A 7,716-nucleotide genomic window follows, 5' to 3' on the forward strand; every position below is an offset into this window, starting at 1 on the left:
TTTGCTAGTGATATATTTATTTATGTTATGTTTTAAAAAGCTCTACATTCTAGATAGCAATCGTGTCTATACAATAACATGTAAAGTAAAATAAAAGCTACCCATTACAAAGTGTTGAAGAGACGAGTGAGGAGTGTCTTTGTTCAAACTGTGGTCCGTGTAGTGAGCACTGAGGCGCTCAGAGCAACTTACTGTATAGCACCTTATGGGTGTCATATGCATGACAGCCAACCATAGTGCATCTTTTCAGATAGGTTAAAATAACAACCATGATGAAATGGGGAAGTTGCATTTGTTCACTTGAATAAACCACAGGACTACCGCTGAGTGCATTTTTAAGCATTAGAGGCATTGGTAGATTTAACAATTCTGGGGCTCCAAGCAAAGCTCATGTTCGGTCATCAAAATATACGTGCACGGATAAATGCGTCTGTGGTGAGACTTGTCCTTGTCCATGGCAAATGGCATTTGTACACTTTCAGAGTTACAGACCTGTAATGGTCCATTTTGTTCCATTTGTACAATCTCAGAGTTACAGAACTGTAATGGTCCATTTGGTTCCATTTGTACACTCTCAGAGTTACAGACCTGTAAGGATCCATTTTCACCACCTTCAAGGAACCTCAAAGGTCGAACCTCTGCACATTTAGGGCTCTTTGTCTGCACGCACGCACGCATCGTATCGCATCGCATCGCATCGCATCATCTAAGGCAGCCATACATGGGCAACCGGGGGCCAAATGCGGCCCCCACCTTCACATAATCCCACAGAATATCGGATACAGCTCTTACAATTCCTAACATGCAAACCTGAATCAGTCTATATTGGTATAGACTGGTAGCACTAGTATTAAAATGGTATCTTTTTTTATGTCCTATGTATTTGTATTTAAGTTCATAAGTATAATGACAAATGCATTTGAAATTAAAAGAAAAAAAAATAGCAGATCTACAAGCGCAAACCCGTCTTGTTTTGAGCTTGTAGATCATCTGTTTTTGCGACTTTTGTGTGACACAGAATGACGAAATAGGGCATTGTTTACAAAAAAGGTTAAAAGCCAACACTATTATGCACTGTGGCCCTCTGGAGTGAGTGTGGAAATTTGTCCCACCCCTGATCTAAGCTGATTAAAAAATTTCAACAACAACTTTTGACTGAATAATAAAACTACTGGATGGGAACATCTTCCATCTTCCTTTCGGAAAATGTACAGTTTCGGACATACAAGGTTTCCACCCGACAGCGACGATATGCAAACTCAGAGTTGTATGAGATGAGATGACATCAACCTCTGAAACTACTCTGATGATCGATGTGTGGTTTCACAAGCAGCCCGTTTCCTTTGTGCAAAGAGATTAAAAATAGCAGCTTAGACATCAAGCTGCCATTGCTTCCTGTTCAATACATGTAAGACTTTTTAAATTCAAGTTATTTCTAATGTCAGATTAGAAAGCCCTGCTGCTGCTAGTTAACAACATGGTTACTAAATATGTTTACAAAATACCATAATATGCACTTTAATAGACGTTAATAGATGTTTGGTACACACACTTTATACCTTATGGCTTATGATAAACTGTTAGTGTTAACTCTATTATACTATAGTGTGCGTATGTACATAGCACTTCATTTAAAATATACCAGTAGGTTAAATGCTTTGATATATCTGTCTGACGTATTGTTGCTGTGTTGTCGGTTGTTGTGATAAATGGTAATTCACCCATTCACACACACATTCATACACCGATGGCGGAGGATCATGCAAGGCACCAACCTGCTCAGCAGTGAGGGGTTCAGTGTCTTGCTCAAGGACACTTCGACACCCAGGATCAAACAAGCGGCCACTCTACCTCCTGAGCCACTGCTCAGGAGGCACTGCAGATGTTTAATGTTTGTTTGTTTTTTGTTGAAGAGGAACCACGATGGAAATAATCCTTCTGTCTTTATTGTGTTTTCATCCTCAGTGATACAACGACTGAAGGTCAGAAAGTGCTTTTGTGCTAAACTTATTTGGGTGTTGTCATGGACGGCTCATGGGCAAGGGAGATCGATGTAAAAGTAGGCTATAACAAATCATATTTTTACAATAACGTCTAACAAAAAGGCAACTAAAGCGTACTGAAGATATCTTAACGCAACAGCACAGGATAAAGCCAAGGATACAATGAGGTGTGGGTCGATTAAATCAGCTTGTGTGTGTGTGTGTGTGTGTGTGTGTGTGTGTGTGTGTGTGTGTGTGTGTGTGTGTGTGTGTGTGTGTGTGTGCGTGCGTGCGTGCGTGCGTGCGTGCGTGCGTGTGTGCGTGCGTGTAATGATGTAATGCAAGGTGTGTGGATGGAAAGTAAGTCAAAACCTAAAGTAACAGCGGTAACATGGAGAGCTGAATATCTTTCTCTAGATCTCATACAGGAGTGGCACGAACATGCATCTACTTAAAGTATAGGCTACTTATAGGCTATAAGCCTATAACTTCTGACCTTAGGGGCAAATTTCTGCTAAAAGCTAATCCAATGGCCAAAAACAAAGAAACACACACTAAATTAAAATGTGTTTTATGACTTTGTGTATAATTACAAACTCTGAAACCTGAATCAAGAATCAACTTTATTGTCACATCACTGGTTTACAGGTGTAAAGAAGTGGGGGAAATATTGTACTTTGCATATTAAGCTCCATCATTTTGTTATTATTCATAAAGGGAGAAGAAATAAAAGGACATATATTCAACAACATATTATTTTAGATATTTGTCATCATCATTTCAATCTTGGAGAATGTACTGAGAAGAAAGAGGTTTACTGTTCTATACATGAATTAAAGTACTGAATATCCAAAGGCAACCCTAAACCTGTGTCTCAGCCTAGTTTGTCTCTAGACTCGCTGGGTTTGTGGGAGTGTTGGTCTGAGGCAGGTCTTCAGCGAAGGCTTTCTCCAACACTTTCAGGACAGACCTGTGAAACACATCCTTGAAATCCTGACCCATGAACACGTACAGCAGCGAGTTCAGGCAGCTGTTGAGAAGTGCCAGGCTGAAGGTTATGGGGATCCCGATGGTGGTCAAATGATCCAGTGTTTCGCTCTCTTCTGTCACCAGGGATTTCACAATGTCAATCAGTTGCATGATGTGAAAGGGCGCCCAGCACAGAAAAAATGTGTTGATAACAGCTGCCATGATTTTGAAGGAGCGACCAGATTGGCTGGCCAGCGAACGATTATTCCTGAGCCGGCAGATGATGACAGAATAGCAGGAGACGATGACGGTGAAAGGGACCACGAATCCCACGAGGACATACAGTAAGTCATCCTGAACATGACCCCAGAACGAATGTCCCCCAACTGTTTAACTTCAGCTGTACTGTTATTACCGGTGGGTGCAAAGTTGTAGTAGCATCGGACCTTATCGTAGGGCTGTGTGTCCCTAAAGATGAAGGTAGGGGGGCTGAAAACTAAGGCCACTACCCAGATACCCAGACTCACCCAAGACGCCTTTCTTACACTGCGGTGGTTCTGGGCCCACGCTGGCCACACCACACATACTGTACACATCTGTCAACACTGATGACCACCAGGGTGTAGACGCTGGCACACATGTTCATGAAGAAAACGATACCGGTCATTTTGCACATGAATTGACCTAGAGGCCAGTGGCCGTCCAGAGCTTTTCTTGTGATTCTCAGAGGCAGGAACGCTGTAACGAGGAAGTCGGCCACAGCGAGATTGAGATACCAAACGGTGTTGACGGTTTTCTTCATTTTAAAGCCTGTCACCCAGATGACAACACCGTTACCCAGCACGCTGAGCACAAAGACCAGGCTGAGAATTACCAAGTATGCAATGGCCATAATCTCACTTGTCCTAAAACCTAAAATGACAAAACAAAGGCTTGTTTTGCTCTAACACACCATGTATTATTATCATACAGAAATATAGCATGACTCCATAGTCTAGCTGAAATGGGCTGACAGAGTATACGCCCCCCTACCCCTGTTTACACTAACCCTGTAAACAGAAAAAAGCAACATTCTCTGTGATCAAAGGGGTAGGGATTGGTCAAAAATGACAGCAATCAATTTATTTATTTATTTAAAAAGAAGAATTAATATGTGATTGGTTAGTTTGGCTTTCTGGCCCGCCCCTACACCAGCGCACACAAGGACAAGGCAGCACGCAAACAGACCACGCAAATGTGAGGAGAGGCGGGGCGAAGGAGAGACTGATAGAGTGGAGCAGAGAGAGAAGAAGGTGACAAAATAAAAATAATAAAGGACAAAAGGACACATCATGGTGAGGGTAAAGATTACAGAACAGAAAAGTACTGGAATGGAGGACTGTGTGAGGCAGCGTGTCGTCATGGTGGTTGTGTTTAATAGAGTTGTTGTGTGACTGTCAATCTATATGGAATAACAAGCTTTGTGCATGCCCGCGAGCAAGGTTTAAGGTTCAAGGTTGTACTTTATTGTTACGTCTTTTGTACAGGTACATACAGTAAGAGTAAACCGTATTTTTGTTCGGCATCCTTACAGACAATGCAGTGATATATACTGTAGGCCTATACAATAAAGCAGAACACAAAACAAAACAACACATCTAAAGCACATCTAAAGACAAAATAATAAGTAATGATGACTTACTGAATAATAATGAATGAAGAAAGAGAGTGCAAAAGCAAAAGAGAATGAGGCTGAGCAAAGCATCTCAGCTGTACATGTGCATCAAGTTTGGTGTATTTTATACAGCAAATGTGGCCTGGTTGGGTGTATATGACTCCGGCCCTGCGAGACATCCCAACACTGAACTGTAGCCGTGATAGAGTTATTTATTTGAGACAAACTGATCTGTTGTTGTTGAGAGTTAAATAAAAGACCATTATTGGAGAAAATAAGCCAACACAGCTTGGGAACTCTGTGAAATGAATGCCAGCATACACGGCTGGCTGTGTTGAAGACAAACATAACGTCTTGCATTTGGAAGAGGTTAATAGAGATGCTTAAAGTTAAACAAACGATTCATTTAATTGCGATGGGTCCTATTATTCAAACAACTGCTCACTGAAAATAGGCCGTATGTCTGTGTTTGTGTGGTGACATTGTGTTCCATTTTACATTTTCTTCAATATCACAATCCATAACGTTGCTCTTCATGTGGCACAGCAATATTTAAAGAGGAAAGAATACAGGCATGGTAAGATTTAACTCTCAGCCACATCTTGTAGATTGTCTCTTTTCCACTAGTTTTGAAGTGAACCTCTTCAAATAGCGCAGCATGTTAGCAACATAGTTCTACCTGAAAAGGATGATCAGCACTGCCTGTGGTAACTTTTTAATCATTCAGTTTACATTTATTTTCTGTCTCATGCTGCGAGTTTGCGCACCGTTTGCGCAGTGACATCGCTCTCTCTATCTCTCTCTCTCTCACAACTTCAACATTTTGTAAGTGACATAAATGTATTATATATTTAAAATACGTTTTAAAAAGCTCTGCATTCTAGATAGTCAATATACAATAAAGAAAGTAAAATAAAAGATACCTGTTTCAAAGTGTTGAAGAGAGGTCAGTCAGAGCAGTGTCTTTGTTCAAACTGTGGTCCGTGAACACTGAGGAGCTCAGAGCAAATTATAGCACCTTATGAGTGCATTGTGAGGGAGGATGCACACATGTGTGAGTGTTGTGGTTTCCTCTGTGCACAGAAACGACCCAAACACTTCACTATTTACCTGTCTGCTGACACTCATAATGCCTTTTATTTTTGAATGGTGGCACACCGTCTCCAATGCTTGACTGCGTGTGTATGTAACTCTCACACACGCACGCACGCACGCACGCACGCACGCACACACACACGCACACACACACGCACACACACACACACACACACACACACACAGGGACAGATTATAATAACCCCCTCAAGGGCCCCTGGCCGATAATTCTTTAGGGGCCCCCCACCCTCAACCTTAACTCCCTCCCGACGCGCACTACCCAGCTCGGATTTTAAGCCATGCATGATGATCATAACCTGACTGCGCCAGATAATGGCAGCAGTGCGTATGCCTGGCTGCATACCGCTCTGATTACCATAATCTGGGATCGTTCGGGCAGACTCGATGTAAGGGGCGGGCCATTTTTTCGAATTCTTTAGCAGGTGATTGGATGGGGCCGTCTCTCTTTCACAGTCTGGGAGTGCCAACTCCAACCACTCATCCGCCTCCTGGGTTTCCACGTGGTCTGCAATCAGACTCTATTGGTTCAGAGCCGCTCAGAGCCCGCCCGTAGCTGCCGCTGATTGGTCCGGCCCGGGGCTTTACGAGTGTGATCAACTCTCCCAGAGAGATCTCAGATGGTAAAGTAGGGCGGTACGCACTACTGCCACCATCTGGCGCAAGTCAGGTTATGATGATCATCTGTGGGCCAAGAAAGCACCCGTAGACAACAAAGGAGGGGCCCACACATTTGATATTTAATTAACATATACATTTAATAGTAAATTGTCAATGACCACGCGGCCCAGTTCCATCAAGGGCCCCTGAGAGCCAAGGGCCCCTGGCAACGGCCCCACCGGCCCAATGGTTAATCCAGCCTGAGACCACTTTACTACCTGTCAGAAACTCAGGGCACAGCATATATATACACTGCTCAAAAAAATAAAGGGAACAGCCCAGTCCATGTGTACTCTGGCAAATGTCAATCGGGCTGCACGGTGTTGGGCTGTGAGCACAGGCCCCACTTGTGGACGTCGGGCCCTCATACCACCATCATGGAGTCTGTTTCTCACAGTTTGAGCAGAAACATTCACATTAGTGGCCTGCTGAAGGTCGTTTTGTAGGGCTCTGGCAGTGCTCCTCCTGTTCCTCCTTGCACAAAGGACCAGATAGCGGTCCTGCGTCTGGGTTGTTGTCCTCCTACGGCCCCCTCCACGTCTCCTGGTGTACTGGCCTGTCTCCTGGTATCGCCTCCATGCTCTGGACACTGTGCTGGGAGACACAGCAAACCTTCTTGCCACAGTGCGCATTGATGTGCCATCCTGGATGAGCAGCACTACCTGAGCAACTTCTGTGGGTTGCAGATACCGCCTCATGCTACCTCTAGTGGTCAGGGCACTGGCAAAATCCAAAACTAACCAAAAATCTGCCAGAAAGGATGAGGACAGGCAAATGGTCTGTGGCCACCACCTGCAAAACCATTCCTTTTTTAGGGGTTGTCTTGCAAATTGCCTCATTTTCACCTGTTGTCTTTTCCATTTGCACAACAGCAGATGAAACTGATTCATAATCAGTGTTGCTTCCTAACTGGCCAGGTTGATTTCCCAAAAGTGTGATTGACTTGGAGTTACATTGCAATGATTATGCGTTCCCTTTATTTATTTTAGCAGTGTGTATATATATATATATATATATATATATATATGTATATATATATATATATATATATATATATACATATATATATATATATATATATATATATATATATATATATATATATTAAATAAGAGAAATGGGCCAAGAGAGCCCGAGAGGTGGTATAGTGGTCTAATGATTAGTTATTTGGCTCAGAGGTGCCATGCACGGTCAAACCCCAGTCTTCCCATAGTTAAATGATGCACTACTTTGGAATTTTCTGTGTAAACATATACATGGGTGACTCAAAATGTCTTTATGAATGCAGTGGGTGCTCCCACATTCAGAGATATGCTAGTTCTGTTGGAAAAGCTCTTG

The 7,716-nt window shown here is 42.9% G+C and overlaps 1 pseudogene across 1 annotated transcript; it reads right to left on the reverse strand.

Moving 5' to 3' along the window:
* Positions 1-2,861: 2,861 nt before the first annotated feature.
* LOC308292874 (chemerin-like receptor 1) lies at positions 2,862-3,843 on the reverse strand (annotated as a pseudogene). The gene has a single exon. The product of its transcript is annotated as a chemerin-like receptor 1 (transcript).
* Between the last annotated feature and the right edge of the window lie 3,873 nt (positions 3,844-7,716).

This window comes from Nannobrachium achirus, assembly GCF_963921795.1.
Source record: "Nannobrachium achirus genome assembly, chromosome: 10".
Taxonomy (NCBI): Eukaryota; Metazoa; Chordata; class Actinopteri; order Myctophiformes; family Myctophidae; genus Nannobrachium; species Nannobrachium achirus.